The sequence below is a fragment of the Aplysia californica genome, unplaced genomic scaffold (assembly GCF_000002075.1).
Source record: "Aplysia californica isolate F4 #8 unplaced genomic scaffold, AplCal3.0 scaffold00303, whole genome shotgun sequence".
NCBI lineage: Eukaryota > Metazoa > Mollusca > Gastropoda > Aplysiida > Aplysiidae > Aplysia > Aplysia californica.
The window spans coordinates 48,168-48,847 of NW_004797573.1; the positions used below are offsets into that span (position 1 = coordinate 48,168).

A 680-nucleotide genomic window follows, 5' to 3' on the forward strand; every position below is an offset into this window, starting at 1 on the left:
TTGCACCGAACACTGAAAGGAACTCGAGGAGAGACTTTTAGATGCACGGCATAACCTCAGTCAGGTAGGTATAAACCCGGGTAACAGTCACCGTTCTCTCTGGTCTTGCAGTATACGCTCCGGACACGAAAAGGCAGAAGCCTTGATCCCGCACCCTCAATAATAATGCAGTCATCTCTGCCTGTGGGCCTTTGAACACTAGAGTGTCTTTCTTCATTCTTCTATTGCTTAAATGAGAAAAGGCAAATGACTTTACAAAATATTAGATGAATCCATAATTTTGTAAGTCTAAAAAATATCTGGAGGCTGACCAATCAAATGTCAAACGTTTGTGCAGTGAGTTCTGGTACTGCCTGTTGATCTTCTTTATGAGTGTTTACCTGGCACAGTACTCTCTCGTGATATGCCCTTTCCTACTACAGGAAAACTTGAGAGGAATGACGTCATGTCAAACCGTCACCAAGAGAGCACTTCGGGAGACAGTTGATGCTGCAACGGACACGACCATCTGTGAGAAGAAAAAAAAGTAGAATAAGGAACAGTGCAGAAAGTACAGTGAACAGTTCTCAACGTTATGTTGAAAGGACTGGAACGGTAGTTCGTGGAATCAGAATTACAGTACTTGGGAAAGAGAAAATGAAAGCGGAGGAGAGAGAGAGAGAGAGAGAGAGAGAGAGAGA

General features: G+C 43.4%; 1 long non-coding RNA gene across 1 annotated transcript in view; it reads right to left on the reverse strand.

The window, feature by feature from the left end:
• Nucleotides 1-362: 362 nt before the first annotated feature.
• Nucleotides 363-680, reverse strand: part of LOC118477931 — an 18,921-nt gene continuing 18,603 nt past the window's right edge. Inside the window, exon 2 of the long non-coding RNA XR_004858700.1 lies at nt 363-508. This is a non-coding gene — a long non-coding RNA (uncharacterized LOC118477931). The remainder of the gene's footprint in view (nt 509-680) is intronic.